A 15,472-nucleotide genomic window follows, 5' to 3' on the forward strand; every position below is an offset into this window, starting at 1 on the left:
GTGTTCCCCTTGGGAACTCCCACAAACACCCGCCGTTGCATTGATTTAAATTCACATACATAAACTCCACAGTGGATGCTAACTTTAGTGGTATGTAATGCTTTCTCTTCCTCTCATTTAAAAAGAGTTTAATTAAAATAGTTGCATACTGTCTAATTTGTAACATTTTTTAAAAATCGAATTGTTTGACTTTTTACAAATCCCCTTCTCCTTTTTTGCAATTTCAACAACTTTCTCTGCATAATAAATTAACCTCTACCCTGTCTACACAATCTCTGATTATTATTCCAGAAACTAAGTATGCGTGTTAATTGAAGCAGATAATACAATATTTATTCACCTGCTGAAAATATACTTATTCAGCTGAGTTGTTTGAGGGATCAATCATCAATCATCACTTATCGGTTATCAGTGCCCACACACATAAAGAGCACAACAAACTTTATTCTCGGCATAAGCATAATGCTTCTTCATCTTACAGGCTTGTCTAAAAATATAACTGTCAAATGAAGCACATCATTCAATTTACGCCATAACCGTTTGGGAATTACAAGTGCTAAATTGATTAGAGTAAGCGGTTGCCCCCCTAGGCCAACAGCGTGGGAAAGATTTGCAATAGGAGGAAATCAATAACTATAGCTTAGATTGAGTAGCTTAACAACTGAGGGATACCCTGTAAACATCTCATACCTCAACTGAAATTATATTCTAATTAAAAAAACGTTATGTGTAAATAAAAAAGAAAAACATTAGAGCAAAGAAATTCCGTGTGCACAGCTTCGAAGTAATTTGTTAATTTGTATACTCTTTCAGATTAATTTAAATGAACCGCTTTTCCGCCTTTCTCTGCTCGAAGCTACAACAAATATTTACACAAGTCAATTAAAGCGCACTCAACCCATTCTATGAATTCAGGACACAATATTAAGTTATAGAAAATGCCCGTAGTGGCATTAATTAAAATATTGAACAAATTTCAACTGCGGCGAAAACAAACAAGCAAACAACTTTAGAAGCTTGGGATGAAAATAGAATTTAATCATTATTCGGCCGAGTTTTGACTTTGAGAAATTGACCAACCGATTGTTGTAGACAGTTTGGCACTTTAGTTAGTTAACTTTTTGTGGCGATTTGAATGCATTCAAGAATTCAAAATTTAAGTGAATGAAAATAAAATTCAATTTAACATTGAATTAGGTTCAGAAATCGCGTTGTCAATTACTTAGACAACTTTGGAGGATGGCCATAAAAGATCGCAATTGCTTTTCATGACAATGTGATGAAGAAGAACTCCCCCATTGGAAATGTATCTTTTTTTGGGCATTGATGTTGAATGCGTTGTCTTGAAGCATGATTGATTTGTCTTCTTATTTATGGCTGGACAGAGAGTACACATTTTTATCGTTTCGATTAGCTCAGTGTCCTTGGAGCAGGCCATAAATTTGATAAATGATTTGGTGTTGCTCGACTATAAAAAAGTTGCATCCATCTGCATCGGAATGTAGGAAAGTGCAACAACATGTCCTTGTAACAGTAGATGTATACATTCCGATGCCTTATCCTGTGCCCCACTATTCCACATTTATGGTTTCACATAACGATTTAGCCAACAACAGTAAAAGGAACATTTTACAATGCACAACGGCGCATTTAAATTGATTGTTAGCACGAGAAAAAGCACAAGCACAAGCATGAGAAAAACAGGAAGCATCCAAGGAACTGGCAACATCAATCAAAGCGCATTGTGCCGAAGCGCCAGAGCCAAGAATCCAGCGGGGACAAGGAAAGGCCACAAGACAGGAAGGTGGGCAGCTTAAATGAAGGCAAACTCTTAGCCCAATACACCCCACTACCTGTGGAAGCATTAAATTTAAGAATAGTCGAAGGAACCATCCGCAAGGTGCTTGCAAAAGCACCTACTACCAATACATAAAGACTTCCTCTTCTAGCCGAAACACTTCCTTTCCGTTAAAATGTGTGTGTGTGTGTGTGCACATGAGCATATTGCATACACACGACTATGAAATACTCACACTCAGTTCATAAACATAAAGCTAGAGATGTGCTCGGGACAAAATCATATGTGGGAAATAAAATCAAGATAGTTATCTTTCAATTATAAAATATATTGTCATATTAGGACAGAAAATTAATAAATATTGATTACTATTTCTGATCTAAAATGAGTCAATCTTATAGAAGTATATCAATATTTGTCTTTCTTTCTATAGTATCACGAACATAAAATTCAGATATTTTTTTAAAGTCGCCCATTTTGTCTATCAAATAAGTAAGCTAAAACTTTGATAATTCGGCTTATACCCTGCAGCTAAACAATGGAACGAGTATAACAAATATCTTACGAATATATTTGTTGTTTCTTTTCCCATTTTTTTGTATCATTCCTTTTTTATATTATTTTGCTTTTGTTTGCCAGTCAAGTGTAAAAATGTTCACAGCTCGAGGTTGCCTTTGGGTTTCGTTTGCTGCTTGGTTGATGCTGTTGCTTGTTACTGTCCGCAGGCGGAGCTTAATGTCAGCTGAACATTTCAATAATAATATCCTAGATATGCTTGTGGTCCGTGCCATATTTTGGCTTTCATTCGCCGTTCAGGTCAGAGGCTTTATGTCCTTTTAAAATGTTATATTAAAATGTAAGCGTTGTGCAAATTCAAATAACTCAGAACGCAACTCGCACTCGAGGCTGCGTCCAGGGGTTGACTTAACTGGTCATTGACTTTACCAACTTTATGATGCACTAAAATTAAATATACAACGTTCCATATAAATATCGTACATCGTACTCCACGTGCCTGGGCATGTGTGTCCTTGTCTGAGCTTGCATCCAGCACAAAAAGGACAACTTTTATTTGCCACACTCTCGGCAAAGCGCAGGCAGGCTCAGACAGGAGTCATGGCTGAAGGTTGGTCCTTTTTGCGGTGGCCCAGGCAGGTTCTGGTCCTTTGGTCAGTTCTCTGGCCTGCTCTGCTGATTAAACATATTGCCCAAAAAAAAGTAAGAAACACAACACACACCCGACAAACTTTAAGCCACTAAATTAAATTCACACCCAGAATTTGCTTTAGTTGTTTTTATTTTTTTGAGCTGTGTTCTTTTCGTGTTAAAATCCCTTTTTTCATGAGCTTCGGGTGAATTGTCGCCCTGTTGCCAGCTTCCAGGCGGGTAGATAATGGATATCATGTTGCCGCCGGGTTTACATTTTAGTTTTACACTTGGCGTTGTAATAAACATACGACAATACACTGACTCTACGAGGTTGCTGGCTCTGCGAAATGCCCCTCAAGAAAATAGCTTAAAATGTCTGGGGGTTGTGTGTTCCCGAAAGCGATTTCAGCACCATTTCGTCAGGCACAAAGTCAGCTATTTTACTGCAAATATGTTAAGCGTTCACAGTCGAAGGGAAAAGTAAATCTAACCGAAATAACCTGCTCCTATAGCTCAGCTAATTTTATGTTACCTAAATTACTTGAAGCTGTTTCCAAAGCTCTTATAATGCTAGCCCGTTTAAAATTAATAAATTTCATAAATTGTGTTGTCAGCCCTTTTAACTGCAGGCGAAACCGTTTCCTGGAACATTTAATTATTTTTATAAGTTGACTTTTTATTTCGCTGCCTGCTGAAAGGGTACAAGTTTTGATATGCAATTGTGTATTTGTGTGTATATATGTATGTATGTTAAATTTTTCCGCATTCCCTTTGGGTAAAATAATTTTAACAGAAACTGGCAACAGAACATATTAATACTTTTTCATTTACATTTGGAAGAGGTTGAAAAACTTGGGAGCGATTCAAGGATTTGCTGAAAACTTTGCAAGTTGAGAAAAAAAAAAAAATTCTCAATTTAAATTCTCAACTAATCAAATTAAATTCGGAGGTTATTCGCTTAAATGCCACCCAAAATATATTATATGCAACATTATTTTATACAACGATTTGAAGATGCCTTCAAATACCCTTTGCATTATTTTTTTGCCCACATTATTTTATTTTTTTCTTATCGGTCGGCCAAAGTGCCATTAACCTTACTCAAAAATCCTATCAGGAACATAATTAGGTTGCCGGCTGAGCGGGCAACGAAGCGAGCAGCTTAAAGCAGATCCACCAGCGGATTCAGGCACCAGTCATCCTTAATATTAATATTATTATAAATAAATTTAAAACGTAAACTTGCTAAGTCCTCAAATTTCCCGCAGCCACACACAATTCTTTAAACAGTCAGTTTTCAAATTTTTGGTGTGGGTGGTGCGGCTGGTTTGCGGCGGGCGTGAACCGCTTTATAAAGCGTAAGCTAAGCCCTTCTCGGCTGAAAAATGACACTTCCGCAAAAAGGCGACGAAAGGAAACCCAACGCAGCCATCAAGGAAGGGCCTAAAACAACGAAAATTACATGGAACAAAGACTATATATTGAAACTGAATCATTGATACCCTTGTGAGATTACAACTAGATAGATGAAAAGATTTACCACTAAGGTCGAAGTAAACTTTTAAATAAATATAAAACATATAAGTATATGACTATCATAAATTTCAGGAAGGACACAGGAACTAAATGCCATTCCAGAGAAAGAGATGTAGTCTTACGATTCGGTATATATTTGAAGAAAAATAAATCTCACTCAAAGGATCTTTTGAAAAATATTCCTAAAATAAAGGAACTCAAAGGGACTCAATATATGATTTTCAAGACGATTGTAATCAGAGGAAAATCACATGAGTTTAAGAACTAGAAATTCTTCTTATGCAAGCTATAAGATTTATTAAAATTAACCACAGCCGTTCATCAATATACTTAAATCAGATTAAGACTATTTACACAATTAAAACTATAATAATAGTCTCTCTAAATAACCCCAATCAGTTACACATTGTCTGGCAAAATGCTTATGCCCTAGGCAAGTGTATAACAAGTTAAGCAACTGGACGCAACTAAATTGGGCTTGGGTAAGGGCTTGAGGTTTGGTCTTTTGGGTTTGAATTTGATTTCCTGACTTGCTGCCTGCTGCCTGAGGTTGTCTGCTTGTTGGCTGCTTTATCAACATCGAATAAGACAGCTCTGGAAATCGACACAACCAATTTTATTATTGGCTGGCTTGTGCTTTCCCCAAAAATGACTAAGGTAGCAACAGTAGCTGGTTCCCCACTGCACCCAATTCTCGTCTATCAGTCGTTCCCCCGCGGCAACGTCTTATCCTCTTTGTTTGGGATGACTCGGTGAATCGAATTAGCATGCAAAATCTTTTGTTTGACTAACAATGTGTCAAAGTGTGTGACGAGAGCGCGTTAGTCTTTGTCAAGCTTCTGCCCTTCCCCCGCACCTCGGTTGACTGTCACTCTGGAGCCTTCAGGCCATTAGGCTGATGGAGTCACAGCTACAGCTTCAGCTCTAGTTCGAATGTCCCTAAGGGCACAAGGCACAGACCAGGCTGATGACACTGCTGGTCAACTAAATGGAAACCACAACTAAATTATTGTTATGGCCAATTAAATACGTCCAATTGGCCATAAAGCTCATGCTGTTAAACCAATTCACTTAATGATAAAGGTTAACCGCGAAATCCAATTAAAATAATAAATGCTTGTCGAACTTTAATGAGTAGGTTTAATTCTATTAAAAGTCAAAATTAAATGAATTCAAATGACAGTTCTTTAAAGGAATGGGAAGTAAGAATTACTTGAACTATCCAAATGAGATACAATCATATATTTTATGAAAAAGTGAAATATGAACCCAGCTATATATTGAAAGATTTAGCTACGTTAAACTCAATCTTAAATATGGAGTTATTAATTAAGAAAATCCAAGAACATCTTAAGATTCAATTGCATCTTATTCCATTGTCTTCAAACATCGGAAAATTTTCACCTCAAGAACTCCTTTGTTTTACTTATTTATTGTTATCAAATCATTAAAATATATTTTTTAAATATTATGCATAGTTAGTATAGTTAAATGAAAATAGAGCAAGAAATGTACAAAGCTTCCTTGGCCATGATTAATGGCATCCATATATCAATGGTGGCATCTTATTATAGTTCATTTTTCAAAAAATGTATTAGGGATTTCATTAAAGCCGCATTAAATAGCAAATGTGTTTTCTACCCTTTCCTTCATTTCTATCACATTTTAGCTAATTATTTATTCCTGCGGTCAGTTTTGTATTTGCCAAGTCTATTCAATTGGGTCGCATTGTAAATGGAATGAGATTGAGGATTGGGATGAAATGAGTTGGGGAATGGTGTTCATCTTACGATATTGTTTGTCATCTATTCTAACCAAACTGTGGCTGTTTAATTAATGTTGGTTTGCTTTGATGATGTTGCTGCTCTTGATGTTGTTCTTGCTTCAGTTGTTGTTGTGGTTGTGGCTCGTACATTGTGTTGACCTTTTAGCAAATGCAACTTGAACCACTGTAAAGGAAGGGAGACACCAAGTAAGTAGTCCAACAGCTTGTGCTAAATTAGCAAATGACATAGTCAACATGGCCAACATAGCAGCTTGCCCCATGCCCCATACCGCATGCCGCATGCCACACAGCAAGGCCTGCTAACCCACAAAAGAACGTGCAATGCCGACACCATTTACAGCTGCTTCCCCTCATCTTCTGTATCTGCTACCCCCCATCTCCACCATCTACATTCCTGACGCCTTTGCCGCTGACACAAAACATAATGCCGACGGGCAATGATCTTTTAAGCACGCAGTCCTCTGAATGGGACACTGGGTGGTGCACACTGTTTGTGGTGACTGTCTAGCGAAAGTGCCTCAAATGCGCGTAACAATGATGATTTATATATACTAGTACTCATACTATATAAAGGCAAGAGAGCTACTCTCATCGGAATTGTGACAAAAAAAAAAAGAAGCAAACAAACAAAGAGATAAACAAAGCAACGCTCTGAAAGAGACGTTGACTTTAACGCGACTTACATTAGTCGTAGGTAAAGTTAGCCCACCCTCTAAAACCCACCGCACCACCTAATCACCTAACCACCTAGAAGAGCCCATAAACGACCCGCTGATAGCTTCTTTATGATAACTTCTTGGGTCGAACGCCAGCTGACTGTGACACTTCTTGGGTTGAAAATTATGCAAAGGCAGCACGAAAAGTATTTTAAATTGAAATTCTGTTTATCGCGCTGACGAAATCGCCCAACCGACCAAACACAAACCCCAAATTTCCCTCGCTCCCTTTCAAAAAACTGACGACGACTCTTAGCACACATTGTGACTTGATTGTCAGTCGGATTTGGCCTGACTTGGCCTGGCTTTTCGGGGGTAATTCAATAAAGTGGAAAATGATGCTCATCGTCAACGTAATTTGCTTTCGCGGTTTGCACAAATCTACCGAGGAGACCATACTGACTACTGAAATGAGTACTGTGCCTAGAGAGAGCAAGAGGTACTGAGAAGAAGTAAGACGAAGAGAGAAAAAGAATGAGGCACTTCAATGCAGTTAATCGGTTCTTCATATCGCATCAAACAGTCGACGGAATCGCTAAAAGTTGTCATCATCATCAGCAGTAACATCCTGATTCTTTGTGGAAGGCAGCTGTGCCTAGAGATGGACGTTTTTTCATTGGTACCGTGCGTGACACGACGCTCAACATATGTTGCATTAAAATGTAATTCCATATATAGCTGTAATCTTAGATTTGTTAAATAATATAGTCGATTTTAAATCACTTGATTATATTTTTCGAATTTCAGTACAATTCATGCGTACAAAATTACTTTTGACTTCGAAATGTGCTCTGTATATATTAATTTTTAGCAATTACGGTTTGAGGTGTGGATTTTTTCTTTTTAGTCACAACTTTTAAGATCTGCTGAATATTGCGAGTAAGCATAAAAAGATTAATTGGGACTGCTTTGTTTTTGGAATCGGAACGCATCCGGCGCTTGGGAAGTGATTACTAGTAGCATTAACAGTGAGAAGGCGTATTTTCATCAAGTAGCAAGTGATGGGGCTGGAATAACTATAGGATATGATGGGACCATTTCAAAGAAACCAGGCAACACCGAAACCGAACCAAACACAAACCTAAACGAACCCCAAACGAACTCAGCCGAACTGAAGCAACTCACACAAAAGGCAACTGAGTGGCTGGGATGTGTGTGTGTGTGTGTGTGTGTGTGTGTGTGTGTGTGTGTGTGTGTGTGTGTGTGTGTGTACGGCAATGTGACAGTGTGTGTGAAACGACCCCATTACGTGCCAAAGCACTAAAAACAAGCACAGCCAGCCACCACAGGGTGTTTCACGCTGTATGTGTGTGTGTTTGTGTGTGTGTTTGCGCTCGTAAATTTTTGTCATATTTTCTCGTCTTTCACGTTCAAACTTTATTCCATGATTTTCTTGTTAATGCTGTTGTTGTTGTTGCTCTCCTGCGCCTGACTTTGTTATGCTTTGTATTTATCTTTTTCTTTTTTCCTGTTTTCCTTTTCTTTACACTTATTTTCATTTTGTATTTTGTATTTTAGCAGCCCATTAAAAAATGCGGCCGCACGCACAGTTTGACATGCACTTTTAATCGATTACAAAGGAGAACGAGCAGCAACAACAACAACAATAGCAACATTTTGCTGACATTTTCTTGGCACACGATTTTCATATTTGCTAAAAAAAAATATGTTTTTTTTATATTTTTACTTTTTTTTTACTTGGCACACATATGAAATGAGTGTGTGTGCGTGTGTGTTGTGTTAATGTGTGTTGCCTTTGGGGGCCTTGTTATTATTGTTGTTGCTTAACTGCCACTGTCGCTGCCTCAGTCGCTGCTGATGTCTACGGTGCGATTAAAGTTTATTTTTGCTGCTTTAATTGAATAATAAATTAAGCGAATGTCGTGTGGTCTGTCCTCCTTCTCTTCCTTCTCCTCGTCCTCGTCCCGACACAAAAAGGCTCAAGACACAGAGAATGTATCGAACTATCGAGAAAGTAACGGTAACTGCCCCAAAAGCAACGAGCCTGACACATGTAAGTACATTAGACCATAACGGGCTCAACAACTGTAGTTAGAAAGATTAGGTGTCTATGTAACAGACAAGTGTCTTTCCATCTGTGTGTGTGTGTGTGTGTGTGCCAGGTCGTTAGAGCCAAGTATAACTAAAATAGCGCTTAATTAACAAACAAATTTCGTTACAGTTCAAATGGGATTTTGTAGGAGGATATATGAGAAAGAGAGTTCTCTAATTTGTAAGCTAGATGGAATGTTTTAAGCATTCTTAACTAAGGATTACAATTCAAAATGGATTCAAAGGTGGAAAACGATAGTTAGAGTTATGCAACCAAATTTTAAACTATATTTAAAAATTTAGAAATGTAAGGTTGGGGAAAGACTAATCCATTATTTTTGTGTGTGTCAACTTTCGTATGCTTTAGTTTCTAAACTTTTGTAAACGTTAGGACTTGGCCTTTTTGGACAGATGAGTTTCTCCTTTAAAGCACACTGCAGTCCGTTTTTTGATATCTCGATTCTATCGAGAGATATATTTTGTTAGACATGGAGACCAACAAACAATAAATTCGTTACATTTTTTAATTTCTTTTAGATAAAGGCGAAAATGCAATCAAGTCGACTGTGAAATTGCAAATTTGGTATAAAATTGGATTTCTTTGTCCCCAACCTTATATATTAAATATTAATCAGGGTATCAGAATTACACCAAAGTTTCTATTTTATTTGAAAAATTAAAATTTCCGTTTTTTAATTTATATCAATCGAAAATACTGAGAAAATTTTAACCAAGTTTTATTCCGTAACTTCAAAATAAATAATTTCTTTGATATTCAAAACAACATATTTTTTTAAGATTATTTTTATTTCAATTCATATTCAGATTTAAATCTTTACTCGAACGAATTAAATCATTTATCTTCCTAAAAGACATTATAATATCTACCTTTTGTTTACCTAATACAATTATCTATAAATGAAATCTGACTTGTGATAGGAAGATATGAAAGGGTTCTCAGTTCTTAAAGTTACCAGCTAAATAAGTAATCAACCAAACTCTTTTCAATTGTATACTATAGTTTTTAACTTTGAATTTTTAAGCAATAGCCATTCTATTGAAATTGTTTTTCTTTTATTTATTTAATTCATGGACAAAATGTGCAGCAGAAAAAGACGGAAAATTGTAATATTTTCCTTTGGGAAAAGAAAGTTTTACCTTTATCTAGAACGGACTGCTATCACATGTGATGCAAATATGTAGTACAAAAGAATTCATGTATATTTATAATCGTTATAATAACACTGAGTCTGTGGAAATGTATTCAGTATATTCGTTTGCAGGTTTAAACAAGCTTTGTTACCTCCAAATAAAAACGAGAAAAGCAAAAAGTAACATGTCGAAGCCAAAGATGAAATAACAGGTAACTTGTAAGCTCCAGCGGGCAATGAATACAATTAACAGACAAGTGGAAACAAGCCAAAAAACAACAACAATATAAAAAGAAAAACAAAACTTTAAGTGAGCGAATGATTAAAAGCGAAGCTCAAATTTATTAAAAGCAAAAATAATTGCAAAGCATTTAAGGTAATGAATCAGTGGGGAGAGAACATGGAAAGAAACTCGAGAAGCAAAGGCAAAAACTGTAATTTAATTTTTTTGCGTTTTTCTTTGGCCAGGCTAAAACCATTTTGTCCGTAATGGAAACATTTTAAAAGCATCCGTATGAGTGATATTTATGCTAAGTGGGGGTAGAAATCGGTGCATGGGGTGGTTGTCAGAGGGAGGGTAGGAGGGTGGTAGGGTCGAGTGCTTAGTGCTGCAAATTTACCAGATAACAGATACCCAGGTAGATATAGAAGGCTATGACCATGTCCATAATATATATATATGTATATATACAAAATGCATAAGCTGCTGAAAAGTTTAATCGGTTTATGTGACAGCTGAAAGCTATCGGAGGGGGATGACTATGAAGTAGAAGGGATGGGGACAATGGATCGCATTAAATTGTAAGGAAACGATACCATAAAATGCTCCTGTTGCTCTTTTAGGAATTCCAAGTGAAACTGGAGCAGCAAGTGCCTGTCAATGCATTTTGGGCAGTGTTTAAGATATATAGCGGGTCTTTAGGTCTTTGCCATGGAAGCCAGAGTTAGTTAACTGTCAAAACTTTCTAGGAATTACGCACATAAAGAGAGGAATAAATAAAGGGAGACAGAAACGGGGAGTATAACATGAAATTCAAAACCATTTGTGGCAATTTGAAAGCAGAAGCTTAGACTATAAATGAATGCGCCATATTCTACTCATATCCAATATAGTTTATGGCATTCCCAATACCGCAGAATTGAAACTAAAAACTAAAGTGCACATTGAACTTTAATTAAAGTTTAATATGTGCTAAACCTCAATAACACAGTCACAATTTGACTATTTTGGCAGTTCAACCAACTGAAACTAAACCAATTTTCTCTCATTTACATTTATATGATTTTTGTATTCCCATCTTGGTAACCTCACAACGGTATATTTTCAAATGAATGCCACATCCAATTTGAGCAGGGTCCAATCAATAATTTCTTTCTCCCTTCCCGAATCAAAGCATCGTAAGGAGTTTTCCATTTGCTTCTCTTTTCAAATTAAAGTCCACAACTTGTTGACAACAAACAACTAAACCGACGCCTCGATGCTAAGTTATTTTTCTACGAGTCTTGCGACACACACAACAGAATTCTTCACTTCATTCAAATATTCCATATATTTAAATGTATTCCTCCCTAACCACACCTCCTCGTAAAAAATTTGTTCGAAGGGGAGTTTAATTTCAGCCCTCTCAATATAAAAAATGAACTTGTCACTGAAATTGCCTGGAAATTTGAGCAATCAAATTGACAGAAGTAAACCAATTTGAATGGGTATGCTAGACTGTGATATACCCTGTACTCTTCAGAAAATTATGAATTTAAGATTCAATCTACTTCCTTACCTTACAGCAACCGATAATATCAGATACCCTTTATTCTTTGGAAAATGTATATTAGTTAACTCATAGCTTAAACTTTGGAGTCATATTATATTTACTTATTTTAAGGCAGTCTTTTCTAAACTCTTACATAACTATCTGTTATCCGTTTACACCGCACATTGCTCAACTTGTTATGCAGGGTATTTAAATTTGTCATTTGGTGTTTTCGTCTACGTGTAAACATGTGAGTTGTTAGCTGAGGGTTGGCCAATAAAGGTTAAGAATATAACGAATACGATAGAGAAGGGTCCGAGGGGTGGCCAAAAGGCGGCCAAAGAGCGGGTGAAAAGAGTAGCAATTGACAACTCGTTTGATTTTTTGAAAAATTCCCTCAAATTCTCATCCAGTTTTTGCGCTGTTTACACAGCTGTCGAATGTCAACAATGGAAAACAGTGAAAGACACAAACAAAATCAAGCAGTGCTATGCAAAATTTACAACTCGCACACACACACCCTCCCCCTTCCCCATCAGAAGCCACCACACCACAACACGAAGACAAACAAAACGAAATCAACAATTGAAACGTTAATCAACAGTGAGTGAATATTTCTTTTAACTTTGTTTTTAATTTGTTGATCTGTCAATGTGTCGCAATGAATGTAAATTTCATAAATGAAGTACTGAAATTACAGTTTACTCACACAAATAAATGCCATCAATAATAAAATGCAATTACAATTGCGAATGAAACATGGGCAAAAGGTGAACACGTTAGAGACAAACGAACACACAACAAAAAAAAAGGTCACACAAAATTTCATAGTTCAGCAGAGCACATTGAATTACATTTGCAATTGCCGTTAAATTTGCAAATGCAATTTGCAGTTAAAGATACAGACACATATACACTTACGGATACTGATACACTTCAAGATACAATTGCAGTTTCGAGTTGAAATAGAAGATGAATTTAGAGTTGTAGTTACACTAATTGTAGATAAATTCAAGTTTACTGCACTGCGTGTTCTACAAGAGAATTATACCTTGTATTCCGGGCTTATGCTGATTTTGTTTCACTTTAATATAGTTCACATACAAAATATTTAAATTTGTCAACTAACATTAGATTTATTTTTAATGCTAAACTGAGTCTTTTCTATAATAACTTCCTGAGTCTATAATAACTTCCAAGCCTAAATATTCTGGGGATACTTTTAATTTTATTTTCGAATTAGAATCTCAAGGCCTTTTTATCGATTTGTGCTTTAAAATGTCATAGCCATATACTAGGGTATTTTCAGCTGAAAGCACTCACTTCATAAGAATCTAATAAATTATTCAACAAATGTATTAAAAATATTAACTTTCTGATAATTTACGGACTCGTGATGATTCACAAATCTATAATATATAACAAAGATTCCCGTAAACTATGTTATATTATAAATTTCGTACCGCATTCATTTAATGTATAAATCAAACATATTTTCTTCGTCTTTTTGTATTTTTTCGACTACTCGTGGATTAAGATTATCTATGATTGTTTAATGAAGATATAATATTTGCAATTATAAAGTGCATCAAAATCGATTTTCTTCTCAACTACTTTAACTCGATTAATTGGGAAATTCAATACTTTCCCCTTGATCCATTTTCAAAAACTTTAAGCTGTCCTTACTTTGACAAATATTATCCGATTTCCTTGCGGAATGTAAGTTTTATTATTATTTGGCATGTTTTTTAATTCTGTAAAAAAAAAGGAAAATTGAATTTGCTTTCAATTAAACAATGTCAATTTATTTTTACATACGGCCCCTTGACACTTAAATAAAAAGGGGAAAACTCCCCTTTTTGACGTTTCAAATTTTTTAATATGTCGGACAAACAAAATATTGAAAATCTACGGTTAAATTCTTTTAAAAAAATCTTTGTTTAGCATAAATTGCTTCATATAAATTTAACTCCATCATAAGTTAACCAGAAATTTAAGTCTCAATGTTCGTTGAGTGCAATTAAAGGTCACATTAAGTATGACTGCATAATTAATACATTATTCGTCTGGTGAATTCGGAATTTGCTTAACATTGAGCGTAGAAGCCACAAAGTGTCAGTTGACTTAAAGACGACTGCTCTTTGCATACGATGAGAATTAAATCAAATTTGATAAGAATCCAATTTCAGTTAACTGCATGGCAAATCATATTTTATGCTAACTCAGAGAACAGTCTGTTACAGGCTGTCAATCACAGTCCATCTACAACTTTTCGAGATACTTGCAGCTCTCGGTGGCACATTTATAATGCAGCAGATGTTGTGCCACAAATTGATCCCGATGGGGAGACCATTTAGTTGCCACTTGAGCAAACACTGCAGCAGCCACATTTATTTATTTATTAATTTTATTATACTGATTGCGGCAATTAAAATTTCAGCTGCAACATGCGGCTTGCCACAATATTTGTCATGAAATTTTATTAATTTATGTGCTAATACTAAAGATTCCAAAGTTAAAGAGTTGAAAAGCTTCAACGCACATTTAATCTAGTTGAGATGTGCCCCTCGCTCCCTCCAGCCGCCACTTGCCACTTGCTACTTGCTACTTGCTGCTTGCCACTTGCAGTGTCTAGCAGAGTCATTCAGTGGCGCTTATGTTTAATGCATGCCACAGTCAGCGTGGCAGTTTTAAACGTAACCGGGCAACAACTGCGGACTGGTCTTAATCGCAGAGCCAGTCAAGCAAATGTTGAGACCAACGGGGACCTAGAGACGACTTCAAATGTGACTGCGAGTGGGGGAGGAAGGGGTAGCGCCCCTGTGGTTGGGAAAACTGTCGTCCTCGCACTTGGCTTTAATATTCAAATGGCAACCAACCCAAAGCAATTGTTACAAACGCAAAGCGGCAAAAAATGACAAAAAATAATAAGAATCGAAGCGAAACAAAAAAAAAAAAGAAAAGCGCGACGAGCAACAGACGAGATGGAAATGAAGATGGAATTGTAGTTGTTGTTGTAGTTAGAGATGGTAATGGAGACGGTACGTTGACAGCTGGAGCACGACAAACGCGACATACACATACAAACACACACACACACACACACTCGATAGACTCGACTCGACTCGCACAGTTAAAGACGTTGTCCCGGGCTGTTGTCCCAGAGCGACGACGGTGGAGACTACAACGTCGCACAGCCGAAATTACACTGAAAACGTTTGTGAATCTGAACTCCAGACGAGGCAGCAAAGCCGAGCAGAGCCGGGCAGCCGCCGGCAGACAGACGCACAGACAGACAGACATGCAGGCAGGCAGACCGACAACGGGATCATATTAAACGAGCACCTTCAATAGAGTATACCGTATATCTCTTTGGTAACCGAACGAAAAGTCACGAGCAGCGTCAGCAGCTTGTGGCTGAAGGGGCAAGGGGTAAGGCAGCCGCTTTAGGGGAAACGCAATTGTCCATGCAAAATAGCCAAATAGCCAGAGAAATGTATTTTAGGCTAACAGAGCGCCAGAGAGCGCAAGCT

This window comes from Drosophila innubila, assembly GCF_004354385.1.
Source record: "Drosophila innubila isolate TH190305 chromosome 2L unlocalized genomic scaffold, UK_Dinn_1.0 4_B_2L, whole genome shotgun sequence".
Lineage (NCBI taxonomy): Eukaryota > Metazoa > Arthropoda > Insecta > Diptera > Drosophilidae > Drosophila > Drosophila innubila.